The following is a 14,334-nucleotide window of genomic DNA, read 5'->3' as shown; positions in this document are numbered from 1 at the left end:
TGAATCTGAGGACCAACCCAAGAGAGAGACCCTAAATAGCCCTGAAAGGGGGATTGGTCACCTAGCCAGGAGACCACCTATCAGGAGGGGGCTCTGACGTCATCTGCCTGAACTGGCCACTCAGATGCTCCCAGAGGTCACTGCCAACCTTGGATTTAAGATGGCAGAACCTAGGGGCCCTCTGGAGAAGCTCTAGTACCACCCCTGGGGTGGTGATGGACAGGGGAGTGGTCACTCCCCTCTCCATTGTCCAGTTTCGTGCCAGAGCAGGGACTGGAGGTCCCTGAACTGGTGTAGACTGGTTTGTGCATGGAGTGTACCAAATATGCCCTTCAAAGCATACCAGTGGCTTGGAGAGGCTTCCCCTCCCAAGCCATGTAACACCTATTTCCAAAGGGAGACGGTGTTACCCCCCTCTACCAAAAGAAATCCTTTGTTCAGCCTTCCTGAGCCTGAGCTGTCCAAGCAGCAGGAGGGTACAAACCTGTCTGAGGGATGGCAGCAGCTTGGGCTGCCCAGAAACCCCCAGAAGGCTGGTAGGAGCAATGCTGGGGGTCATCTATGGAGCACCCAGAGTGCTTGGAATCATACTTTCAATACTAGCAACAGTATTGAGGTATGATTCCGACATGTTTGATATCAAACATGCCTAGGTTCAGAGTTACCCTTATGTAGGTGGACATAGGTAGTGACCTATGTCCAGTACACGCATAAAGTGGTGTCCCCACACTCACAAAGTCCAGGAAAATGGAGCTGGAGTTTGTGGGGGCATCTCTGCTAGTGCAGGGGTACCCTCACACACAGGTACATGCACCCTGCCCTCTGGGCTAGGAGGGCCTGCCACAGGGGTGACTTGCAGTGACCTGGTGCAGTGACCAGTATTGAAAAAGGGTGCAAGCACCCTTTCACGCAAACTGCAATGGAAGGCCTTCAGAACACTTTGCATGGGTTCCCCATGGGTGACATAAGACATGCTGCAGAGCCCATGGGGATCCCCTGGTACCCGAATGCCCTCTGTACCTGGATACCGTATACTAGGAACTCACATGGGGCACCAGTATGCCAAATGTGGGGTGAAAATGGTACAAGTTACCAAGTTAGAAGGGCGAGAGCATAATCACTGGGGCGCTGGTTAGCAGGATACCAGTAGTCACAGTAACAATAGGCAGAAAATGGGGGTAACCATGCCAAGAAAGAGGGTACTTTCCTGCACAGGGAATGATTGTTTGTATGCAGGAAGGTGTCCCTTCCTGCACATAAACAATCAATAATTGTGATTTGTTACTTATATGTGTGATACATAATGAAGCAAATCGTCATTATTTAATGATTGCTTATGTGCAGGAAGGGACACCTTCCTGCACATATACAATCATTAATGGCCTTTTGCTCTTTCTATGTGTGCTACAGAATGCAGCACACATAGAAAAAGCAAAAACTAGAAGAAATAAAAGTATTTCTCCTTGTTGCGCTATTTTTACTCTGCCTCAGATATATGTTTCCTTCTAAATCTGCGGCAATGTCAAAAAGCAATGGGCGCTGCAGGGGTATGCCCACTGCAACACCCATTGCATGCCTCTCTGCCGCAGAAAACTGCATCGGGAGGTCCTATATTTAAAAGGTGGCGTTAAGCTACAAAAAGTGGCTTAACACCACCTTGTAAATATGGCACAGGGTACAGCCCCACTGGAGCGTCACAAAAAGTGACGCTCCTGTGGCTCTTAGGGCTTGTAAATATGCCCCTAAGTGTTATTGTATAAAGGCAGATCTCGTAATTATGTTTTACTATCCACAGATGTAACATACTCTCCCTTTTACTAGCAGAGTTGCATCATTTATAATTGTAATATTGTTATGGTTTTAATTAACTGAAACAATAAATCTGAATTTGAATTTGAGTCTTGGTTCGGGCTAATAATATTTCCACAGAGTGGAGTATGAAAACATTCAAAGGGTGACCCATAACAATGCCTTTGCACTGTTGGATGCTGACATTCAAAGCTGCCACTGCCTTCAAACAACCAGGCAGCGTAGAAGCCACGGGACCAAGTGTGGCAGAAAAATATGTGACTGGTTTGTTTGCATTTCCATGCGGCTGTGTCAAAACTGAGAGTACACATCCATCCCAGTCACAGTAAAATAAAGAAAAACATTTGCCATATTCAGGCATTACCAAAGCTGGGGCACGGCATAGGCTTTCTCTCAGCTCTGTGAAGGCACGGATGCAGTTGTCATCCAATGGTACCAGATCAGACACATCTTTGTGTGTCAGCCTCTGTAAAGGCTTGGCCAAAAGGGAAAAGTTTGGACTCCATGAGCGACAGTAGCCAACCATTCCCAGGAACATTCAGATTTCTTTCTGAGTGGCAGGGGATTCATTTCTGTGATTGCTTAGATTCTTTCTTGTGACACTTTCTGCACACATTTCTCAATGTGATAACCTAAGTACAGGATTTCTTTTTTGCAATACTATAGTTTGCCTGGGGAAACTGTATGTCCATTTTCTCCTAAATGATTCAAGATAGCAATTATGTCTCTCCTGCATGCTTCTTGAGTGTTTGATGCCAGGAGTAGGTTTTCAATATACTACACTAAAACTGAATGATAGGATATTTTAAATGACTTCAAATTATTTTCCAAGATCTGGTTAAAAATCAATGGACTCTTGGAATAGACTTGTGGAAAGCAAAGAGGAATTGGTAATCCTCATCCAACGGTGTGGAAAAAAAGGCTTGGCATAAATCAATCACGGTGAACCATTCTGTTTCATGTGGAATTTGGAAAAAAGTCACTGCAAGATTCAGTACCATGGGACGACGTTGAACAACTATTTCATTAATTTTTCTCAGGTCCTGGACAATGTCGTACTTTCCATTGGGCATCCGCAGTCCTAGAATTGGAGAGTTACATGGACTTCCCCTAATCTCTTTCTGGATACCTTGTTCAATTAAACAGTTTATCAGGGGAGTTATTCTGACAATTGTCTTGGGGTTCATGTTATATGGAGGAGCTTTAGGATACCCTGCATTTGGCTTAACTGTTATTTTTATAGGCTCAACCCCCTTAATGAGTCCTACCTCTTTCCCTGAAAAATCCCGTACTTCAGGTGTCACTGTGTCTTTTAGATCTTCGGACAACTCATTACATGTCAGCATTGGGACAATGTGACACTCGGATATTGTTTCACAATTTTGCAGGGCACATTTTTATCATTTGTCTGGATTACAATTCACTGGGTGTGCAGCTAATAGAGCAATTTAGCTTACCCTGAAGGTCGCACCCAAGCAAACTTACAAGACTTGAATCACAGACCACAAATTGGTGCTCATCCTCAAATGAACCTATTTTTACAGGGACATATTCTGTTACAGGGTTGGTCAACTGCTTATTTGTGACTCCTACAACCTGGACTATTTTTCCTGACAGGGGCAAGTTTAGTACTTCTGCTGTTATGACAGTGGAGCATGCAGCCCCATTGTCAACCAGGAATGACACATGGTGACCCATTACATCTGCATTTACATAGGGACCATGTTAATCTACTTTCACGAATGCACCTAGCATGCAATCCCCGTCATCAAAGCTACCTGCTTGAAGAATGTATGAAAATTCCTCATCACTCATGTCCACTAGGGGAAACTGTGATGCTAACTGATTCTCATTTGACAACATTGATCTGTGATTTCATGGTGAGCTGTTGTCATTCATTATTCTGAGACTATTCACATTATTAATGGGACACTCCCTTTGCCAAAGACCAACTTTCTGCACGCACGTCCTGGATTTGTTGTCTTCAAAGCCTGACCATCACAACACCATCAATCTGATCTATCTGAACACCAAGTTTCCTACACTATGTCGGACAACATTTGTTACCTGCTGTGGCACTCCTTGCATACCACCAGTGTTCACCACCATCTGCGGGCTCTGTCTAGCTTTCTGTGCAGGTTTCTATTGCATGCCCATATCCCTCTCTTTCAACTTTTTCTGCTTCAATTCCAATTTATTGCTACAGTATTTTGCATAATACAGAATCTCATCAATCATTTTGTTCTGCCAACAGATCAAGTGCTACTGAATCATCTCACTTATGTCTGGTTCATCCCTGCACAAATATGAACACAAAATGACCCATATATTTAGCTTTCTATGCTTTCTGTACCACTGAGATGTTTGAAAGCCTGCAACAATCTTTCATAATTGGCACAAATCGACTCATTCGATTCCTGTGTCGTCCTGTCAATCCTCTGCAAATCAATATCTTTCTGAGACAACTTGGGCCTCCTTAAGAAGAAACTGGCACATCATGATTGATGCACCAGTTTTCTTGCGCGGCTCTGCGCCCCCTAACAATGCCATCGGAGCGCCGTATTTACAGTATAGGTTTCCATGGCACACAGTGTCTACAGCTGCCTCAGAAATTCTGCTGCAGTTGTGGCGCTAAACTGCAGCATTGCTGGACTAGCATCAAAAAATGTATGCTAGTCCAGCAATGCTAGAGGAGGCTCCATTAAAAACAGCACAGCGTCACTTTAACGCCTGTCCTCAGCAGGCCTTAACCAAATTACACTGTGGTTGCGAAGAATGGCGCAGTGAAATCTTGTAGATTTCACTACACAATTTCTGCTGCGCTTTTTGTGGGGGAACGTCTACCTTGCATACATTATACCTCGTGCAGGTATAATATAGCGCAAGGCTTTACAAACTGGCGCAATGGTACCATTGCACCAGTTTATAAATGCGGTACGGTGTGGGGGAATGTTTATGCCACGGTAGCGCACAAAAATGATGCTACGTGGTATAAGGGGCTTGTAAATGAGCCTCCTTGTTTTACAAAAATTCAATAACCTTGTAATACCTTTTTATCACCTCTTCTCATGGTGCTCCCTTTACAGGATCTCTTGGGGCTTCATGGTCTGGCCCATCAACATTAACTGTAGATTCAGTCAACACATCACTCTGAACCACAATGTCAAACAATGTATTCAAATCTTCCCACAGCCATTTTGAAAATTTCACAAATCATTCTGTCTGTTTGTACCACTTCACTGGTTTCTCTCCCAGCCTCGGGTAATCATTTGTGAATGATACAATATCACTCCTACCTCAAGGTACATGGACATAACCTCCACATGGGCAGCATCTGTCTTGAATTGTCCATGGCTTGATTTGCTCCTACCAGAGGCACATTTGACTTTGCTTTCTTCTGATCTCTTTTCTTCACCGATTCACCTTCCCACTTATCTATAGCACCCTATGTCTGAATGTATGCAATTAATTCATTATGTGTGTTTTCATTCCAGGAGATCTCACGTTGACTATGGGGGTCATTACAACATTGGCGGTAAAAGCCGCTTACCGCCGTGCAGAAGACTGCCAATACACCGCCGCGGCCGCGGAATTCCGCCACAGCTATTATGACACACATCTCGGAATCCGCCGAAACTCAGACACCCACACAAGTCCGCCACACCAAAGGTCAGTGTTAAACTGGCGAAAACAAAACCTCCACCTCCACGCCAACAGAAACACGCCCATGCTATTACGACACACGAATCCACGCGGCGGTCTTTCAACCGCGGTATTCCATTGGCGGTACACACCGCCCCGCTCAAAATACACACACATCTCCAAAACACCGCCACATTGGACAAATTGAAATAAAAACACCTGAAACACATACACACACCACTCCCACACACCCAACACAATATAAAACACACACCCACATCACCCACAAACCCCTACGACCAAAAATACAGAAAGAAGGCCAGAGAGAGAGCACAGAATAGACAATACCACCACACAGAGGCACACAACACCATCACCCACACAACATCCACGCACAAAACACCACACACCACTAAACATATCTACACTCATCACCACATACACCACCTCACACATCACACACACCACCCCATGGCACGCCAAAGACACCCCCGCTTTTCCGATGAGGAGCTCAGGGTCATGGTGGAGGAAATCCTACGGGTAGAGCCACAGCTATTTGGCTCACAGGTGCAGCACACCTCCATAGCCAGGAAGATGGAGCTATGGCGCAGAATAGTCGACAGGGTCAATGCAGTGGGACAACACCCAAGAAATCGGGAGGACATCAGGAAGAGGTGGAACGACGGGGGAAGGTGCGTTCAGCGGTCTCCAGGCACAACATCGCGGTACAGCGGACTGGCGGCGGACCCCCACCTCCTCCCCCACAACTAACAACATGGGAGGAGAAAGTCTTGACCATCATGCATCCAGAGGGCCTCGGAGGAGTCGGTGGAGGAATGGACACTGGTAAGTCAAATCTTAACTATCAGATCCCCCACCCTACCTGCATGCTATCACACACCCCCACCCTCACACCCTCCCCTATCACTCCAACTCCACACTAATGTACTAAGAACACAAACCACACATCCCAAAAACAAGCCCTGCATGACACAACTAAGCATGGTCACCCCTCACCCAAGCATGCTCACTGCACATACCCAGAACAACCCCCTAACCATCATCACACAAGCCCCCACACAGGAATGCTAGCACTGGGGTACACGCTCACCCACCCATTGCACACCATGACACACACACATGCAATAATCATGCTCTTATGCCCCTGCAGGATCACGAAGGGCCGTCACCACACCGGAGGGTCATGACATCTCCACTCCACCCACAGAAGAGGCACACAGTGACGATAGCAGCTCTGCCCTACTGGAGCCTGATGACCAGCCCGGACCACCGTGGGCCTCAGGACAGTCGGTTCCCCTTGCACAGGCACAGCCCAACACTGACCTTCCACCCTCTGGTAACCCCAGCACAGCACCCACCCAGCGGGCCCAAAACTCGGTACCCAGGACAGGTCAATCAGCTGTGTGTCCACCACTACAGGGAACACAGGATAACCCACCACCCCAACAACAACAGGGACCTGGGGGCAGTGGTAGTGGGCACACGGTCCAGGGGACGGAGGCACAGGAACACAGGGGAACTGGGAGGGCTGCTGTGCGACAGGGGGCGGACAGGCCAAGGGAACCCACTCTCCACGAGGCCCTATCCTCCATCTTGGGAGCATACCACCACTCCCAGGAGACAATGGCGACGGTCCTGGTCTAGTTTCAGGAGACCCAGCGCCTGCAGAAGGAACAGTATTTGGGCTTCAGGGAGGAGCTCAGGACCATCAGCTCCGCCTTGGGCACCATCGTAGGGGTGCTGAAGGACATACAGCAGACCTTGAGGGACACCGTGGCACTCCAAAGGGCCCTTGACACTAGCATGGACGATGAACTGCCCACCACCTCCGCCGGCGCTAGTGGACAGGACGCCCCGCCACAGGACCACCACACCAGCACCCCACCCCCTGCAGACGGACAACCGCCACGCAAGCGGTCCCTGAGATCCAGGAACAGGACAGAGCAAGATGGCAAGACACCCGCCAGCAAATGAGACCACCCTGATTGACCCCGCACCGTCCCACTTTGTTACCCTGTCCATACTTTAACTGCCCCAGCTCCACTTCCTATGCCCAGATGGGCAGTGCACCTGTGAGACTAATAGACTGGACTCTGCCATGGACATTCCTCCCCCATCACCCATCACCATTTTACAACCCCCCGCCATTTTTGAGCACTTAAATAAACACCCTTGAACCACAAAACATTCTGGAGTTAGTCTATGATTTTGTAAAATGTATGTTCAATGACAGTGACAAAATGCTTTTTTAGTTGTTAAGGCAACATACCAATTTCACACATGACAAGTCCTTGAAGGATGCATGCAGATGACACACGTTGGTAACCACACCTGTGAAACCGTAAAGGAAAGGAACAACTCAGTTACCAAATAATCCCATTCAATTACACACTGGATAGAGTAAGAAGTGTGACAGTGAATGTAATGTTAAAAAAGAAAATGTTCTCACCTGTGTGTCACTGGAAATATTGCTGTATGACTGACTCCCTGTTGTCGTTGTCTTCTTCCTCAGCTTCCTCCTCATCACTGTCCACAGGCTCCACAGCTGGCACATCACCGTCATCTGGACCATCCTCCTGCAGAAAAGGCCCCTGGCGTCGCAAAGCAAAATTGAGAAGCATCGAGCAGGCGATGATGATCTGGCTCACCTTCTTCGGTGAGTAGAATAGGGAACCACCTGTCATATGGAGGCACCTGAAGCTGGCCTTCAGGAGGCCGAAGGTGCGTTCGATCACCCTCCTAGCCCGCCCATGGGCCTCATTGTAGCGTTCCTCTGCCCTGGTCCTGGGATTCCTCACTGGGGTCAATAGCCAGGAAAGGTTGGGGTAACCAGAGTCCCCTAAAAGCCACACACGGTGCCTCTGGAGTTGACCCATCACATCAGGGATGCTGCTATTCCGCAGGATGTATGCGTCATGCACTGAGCCAGGGAACATTGCATTTACCTGCGAGATGTACTGGTCTGCCAAACAGACCATCTGTATATTCATGGAATGATAACTCTTCCGGTTCCTGTACACCTGTTCACTCCTGTGGTGGGGGGACCAAAGCCACATGGGTCCCATCAATAGCACCTATGACGTTGGGGATATGTCCAAGGGCATAGAAGTCACCTTTCACTGTAGCCAAATCTTCCACCTCAGGGAATATGATGTATCTCCTTACGTGTTTCAGCAGGGCAGACAACACTCTGTACAACACGTTGGAAAACAAAGGCTGGGACATCCCTGATGCCATGGCCACTGTTGTCTGAAAAGACACACTTGCAAGGAAATGGAGCACTGACAGCACCTGCACATCAGGGGGGATTCCAGTGGGATGGCGGATTGGTGACATCAGGTCTGGCTCCAACTGGGTACATAGTTCCTGGATAGTGGCACGGTCAAACCTGTAGGTGACGATTAAATGTTGCTCCTCCATTGTCAACAGGTCCACCAGCGGTCGGTACACCGGAGGATTCTGCCATCTTCTCAATTGTCCCAGCTGACGGCGCCTAGGAAGGACAACAGCGAGGATCGAGTCAACTTTTTTCCAGGTATGTACCCACAGTTACAAAGAACACAACACCATACACAAAACCCTTCCTGTATGTGTGTTGAGTGTAGGCCTAGCTATGTGTGACGCAGAAGTAAATGGAGGCATGTGGGACCCTGAAATGGCAGCTGCCTGACCTCTAAACTGGGACAATGGGATTGTGGGGTAACTGCGTTGGCGTTGCACACCGTCGCGGTAGGCGGTCGTAGACCGCGGCGCAATGCTGCATTGGTTAACATTGGACCCTATGGGTCCCAGGAGCCAATGAGGAAGTGGGCCGGCGGTGATGATACGCACGGCCGCGGACGTCACCGCCATTTTCTATCTGTTCAATCACTAGATACCTGATCTTCGACAGGAGAGGACCTACACTGCAGTGCTGCTGTGACCTCGGTCTGGAAGCGACGAATGCAGCTGCATCTGGGGAAAGGGCCCCTGCCTTCACTGCTCAGGAGTTGGAGAAACTGGTAGACGGTGTCCTCCCCCAGTACACGCTACTCTACGGTCCTCCAGAACAACAGGTAAGTACACTGGGAGCACTTTGTACGGACTAGGCCTGGGTGGAGAGGGCTGGTTGGAAGAGGGAAGGGGGCAGAGTTCAGGGAACATTAATACATGTGAATGAATGTGCTACATGGCTAGGGTAGGGAGGGGGGCCACGCACATTGACGGTGCGGTTGTTAATCACTTCTCTTCTTCCCTTGTGCATGTCATGTAGGTCAGCGCCCACCAGAAGAAGGACATCTGGCGTGCCATCGCCAAGGACGTCCAGACCCTGGGGTTCCACCAGAGACGGGGCACCCACTGCCGTAAACGATGGGAGTACATTCGCCGCTGGAGCAAGAAGACGGCGGAGGCTCAGCTGGGGATGGCCTCCCAACGTGGGAGGGGTGCCCTTTGCCCCATGACCCCCCCGATGTTCCGGATCCTGGCGTGGCCTAACCTGAGTTGGATGGGCACTTGAGGGCATCACAGCAGACACAAGGGGGTGAGTACAACATCATTCTGCGGACTTTGCGCACAGTGGAGGGGTCTGGGTGGGGGAGGAGTCCTGTGGGTCTACCTAGGCCAGGCAGACATAGGTAGACTGGGCCCCTCCGTAATGCAGGCCATGTGGCTCCCTACCCCACCGCAGTAGAGTGCCAAGTACAGGTATAGATGCCCCTGTGGCATCCATGTGTGCAGAAGTCCACCATAGCCATGTAGGCCAGATCCCAGGAATTGCATCTGTAGAGGCCAGGAGCACGGCGTAGTGCAGGGGGCTGCTGTGTCTGTAGTGTCCGCCAACGGTCGCAGTATGCCATGCACTCAACCTGTCTTATTTCTGTCTCCCCCCCCCTTTTAGTGCTCTCCATGTTCTTATGTGCATCAGCATCATCAGGCGGAGGTACAGTGGCACCGGAGCACAAGGGAGCTGCATCCCACATGGCCTTGGAGGGCCAGACCACGGACTCTGAATGCACCAGTGGGACGGAGGGCGAGGGGAGCTTCACGTCGGCCACCGGATCACCAAACAGCGACACGGACTCGTCCGACGATGGGAGCTCCCTTGTGGTGGTGGCACCATCTGTGCGCCCCACTTCTACAGGTACAGCCGCCACCTCCCCTACCAGCACCGCCCTCCCAGCAGCCCCTCAGCGTTCGCCCGTGCCCGCTCACCCAGGAGGGTGGGCATCACCTTCGCCCCAGGCACCTCAGGCCCTGCCCCAGTCACCCCTGCTGCCCTCAGTGAGGAGGCCATTGACCTCCTCAGGTCACTCACTGTTGGGCAGTCTACCTTTGTGAATGCCATCCAGGGTGTAGAAAGGGAGTTGCAACACGGTAATGCATTCCTGGAGGGCATTCATTCTGGTCAGGCTGCCCTTCAGCGAACCCTGCAATCTCTGGCCTCAGCACTGATGGAAGCCATTGTCCCTGTATCTAGCCTGCACCCTCCAACCTCCTCCACCCAGACCCAATCCCCTGTACCCCAGCCTATCCCAAGCACACCAGCAGACCAGCAGGCACACACCTCTACACCCAAAAGTAGCTCAGGCAAACATAGGCACCACACAACCCACAGGCACACACGCAAGCATCACCCACGTGCAGACACAGCAACATCCACTGCCTCCACTGTGTCCCCCTCCTCGTCGTCTCCCTCCTCCCTCCCAGTCTCGTCTACACTCACACCTGCATGCACTAAATCTACAGGCACCAGGAATCGCACCAGAACACCCAGCACCACACCCCGCTCACCGGCACTCACCACCTCCACTCCCATTTACACGTCCCCTGTGTCCTCTCCCAGTGTGTCTGTGACGCCCCATCCCAAAGTACACAAACACGGGCACCCACACATGCAACATCCATCCACCTCACGACAGCCTCCAGTACCTGCAACTGCACCCAAAACACCTAAAGTGACACCTCCTACAACCACCTCCTCTTCCTCCACTCCCAGACCCCCTCCAACTACCCATCCCAGTGTTCGTCAGAAACTGTCCCTGTGTAAAGTTGACCTTTTTGCCCCCCCCTCCAATTCATCAGTCCCGTCGTAGCACCTCAGCCAAAAAGCCTCCAATACCAGTGGTGCCTGTTCAAGGTGTGTGGAGTGCACCGGCCACCAGGACTGGCAGTGTGACCGGGAGCCAAGGCACTGGCAGCCCACCCCCTGTAAAGGCTCTGAAATTGGAAAGTGGCCGACGGGACCCTGTGAAGACTCCTGGTGGCAAAACAACTCATGGGGGTTCCAGGGGGATGGCAGAGTCAGCTGTGACTCCTCCAAAGGTGGGGAAGGGCCAGAGGAAGTCTGCACAGCCTAGTGTGAGCAGCACGGCAGAGAAGGGCGGCATCCTTCCCGGCGGTCGGGACGCCACCGCCAGCACCGTCGTCACTGGTCAGGAGACCACCGCTGGAGTCATTGCCGAGGAGGGCCCAAGTATCGTCACTGGTCAGGAGACCACCGCCGGAGTCAGTGCCCAGGAGGGCCCAAGTATCGTCACTGGTCAGGAGAACACCGCCAGAGTCATTGCCCAGGAGGGCCCAAGTATCGTCACTGGTCAGGAGACCACCGCCACCGCCGGAGTCAGTGCCCAGGAGGGCCCAAGTATCGTCACTGGTCAGGAGACCACCGCCGGAGTCAGTGCCCAGGAGGGCCCAAGTATCGTCACTGGTCAGGAGGCCACCGCCGGAGTCAGTGCCCAGGAGGGCCCAAGTATCGTCACTGGTCAGGAAGCCACCGCCGGAGTCAGTGCCCAGGAGGGCCCAAGTATCGTCACTGGTCAGGAGACCACCGCCTGAGTCAGTGCCCAGGAGGGCCCAAGTATCGTCACTGGTCAGGAGACCACCGCCGAAGTCAGTGCCCAGGAGGGCCCAAGTATGGTCACTGGTCAGGAGACCACCACCAGAGTCAGTGCCCAGGAGGGCCCAAGTATGGTCACTGGTCAGGAGACCACCGCCAGAGTCAGTGCCCAGGAGGGCCCAAGTATGGTCACTGGTCAGAGACCACCGCCAGACTCAGTGCCCAGGAGGGCCCAAGTATCGTCAATGGTCAGGATTCCACCGCCGAAGTCAGTGCCCAGGAGGGGCCCGGCTGCCACAGCCCCGCTGGGCAATGAGGGAACGTCATGCCACACACCAATGCCCAGTCCAGAAAACGTCATGCCACACACCAATGCCCAGTCCAGAGAACGTCATGCCACACACCAATGCCCAGTCCAGAGAATGTCATGCCACACACCAATGCCCAGTCCAGAACCGGCATGTTAAAGCACCGCTGAACAGTCCAGAACCAGCATGTTAAAGCACCGCTGAACAGTCCAGAACCGCCATGACAAAGCACCGCTGAACAGTCCAGACACCGCCATGGCAAAGCACCGCTGAAGAGTCCAGAGACCGCCATGGCAAAGCACCACTGAACAGTCCAGAACCGCCATGGCAAAGCACCGCTGAACAGGGCATGCACCGCCATGGGAAAGCACTGCTGAAGAGTCCAGAGACCGCCATGGCAAAGCACCGCTGAACAGTCCAGACACCGCCATGGCAAAGCACCGCTGAACTGGGCATGCACCACCATGGCAAAGCACCGCTGAACAGTCCAGAACCGCCATGGCAAAGCACAGCTGAAGAGTCCAGAGACCGCCATGGCAAAGCACCGCTGAACAGTCCAGACACCGCCATGGCAAAGCACCGCTAAAGAGTCCAGAGACCGCCATGGCAAAGCACCGCTGAACAGTCCAGAACCGCCATGGCAAAGCACGGCTGAAGAGTCCAAAGACCGCCATGGCAAAGCACCGCTGAACAGTCCAGACACCGCCATGGCAAAGCACCGCTGAAGAGTCCAGACACCGCTATGGCAAAGCACCGCTGAACTGGGCATGCACCACCATGGCAAAGCACCACTGAACAGTCCAGAACTGCCATGGCAAAGCACCGCTGAAGAGTCCAGAGACCGCCATGGCAAAGCACCGCTGAACAGTCCAGACACCGCCATGGCAAAGCACTGCTGAAGAGTCCAGAGACCGCCATGGCAAAGCACCGCTGAACAGTCCAGAACCGCCATGGCAAAGCAACGCTGAAGAGTCCAGAGACCGCCATGGCAAAGCACCGCTGAACAGTCCAGACACCGCCATGGCAAAGCACCGCTGAACAGTCCAGACACCGCTATGGCAAAGCACCGCTGAACAGGGCATGCACCGGGGGAGAATGAAATGTCCGCCACATCAAGCATCGTTATCCCATGTGCGGGTGGGACAGGGACGGTACAGGAACTTCCACGGGGAGACTAATCCAGTCTGGGCACCAGTCCCCCTCCAGAACCAGTGGAGGCTGTTATCTACTTTGGAAACTGTGGCTTTGCACTCCCCAGGATGGTACAGTGGGCAAGCCACCCACTGTAGAGACTTGAGAGACTGTGGCTTTGCACTCCCCAGGATGGTACAGTGGGCAAGCCACCCACTGTAGAGACTTGAGAGACTGTGGCTTTGCACTCCCCAGGATGGAACAGTGGGCATGCAGCCCCATCGTGGATCTGGCTTTGCACTCCTCCGGCTGAGGTGCCCCCCCTTCCCTTCTCCCTGAGGTGCCTGTAGTATTTCTATCTGATGCCCCGGCATTGTTCTCTCCGTGTGTGGACAGGTATCTTATGTGGGCCTCGCCCATGCATTTTTGGACTAGCGGTGCACGGACATTTATATGTGCATATCTGCACTACTTCTCGGAATGTATATACTTTTTTATGGTTAGCTAATATATCTGTATATTTTTGAGACATGTATATTGATACATTACAAGGTTTTGACTGATTTTGTTTTGTCTTTGCTTTCTTCCGGGGGGTTTGTGGGTTGT

This window comes from Pleurodeles waltl, chromosome 10 (genome assembly GCF_031143425.1).
Source record: "Pleurodeles waltl isolate 20211129_DDA chromosome 10, aPleWal1.hap1.20221129, whole genome shotgun sequence".
NCBI classification, from domain to species: Eukaryota; Metazoa; Chordata; class Amphibia; order Caudata; family Salamandridae; genus Pleurodeles; species Pleurodeles waltl.
Note: the sequence above shows the minus strand (reverse complement) of the source record.